The sequence below is a fragment of the Penaeus monodon genome, chromosome 30 (assembly GCF_015228065.2).
Source record: "Penaeus monodon isolate SGIC_2016 chromosome 30, NSTDA_Pmon_1, whole genome shotgun sequence".
Taxonomy (NCBI): domain Eukaryota; kingdom Metazoa; phylum Arthropoda; class Malacostraca; order Decapoda; family Penaeidae; genus Penaeus; species Penaeus monodon.
In genome coordinates, this window is record NC_051415.1 from 10723940 (window position 1) to 10724186 (window position 247).

A 247-nucleotide genomic window follows, 5' to 3' on the forward strand; every position below is an offset into this window, starting at 1 on the left:
CACTAAGTGTTTTGTGTATTTTCAAAGGGGGATAAAGTTAGAAGTGTGATGAATTTGTAAAATTAGTCGGATATGTGTGTTGCTATTTTTTTCAGCGGAGATACGAAAGCAAGTTATGGTCATAGAATTATATGCATATACCTTCCTAGTTCCCGATGCATAACATGTAAGCTGGTGAACAAGGGTTTTGTAATTATTAATACTGTCGAATGGACGCAAATGCAAACACACGCACACAAAGACAAGT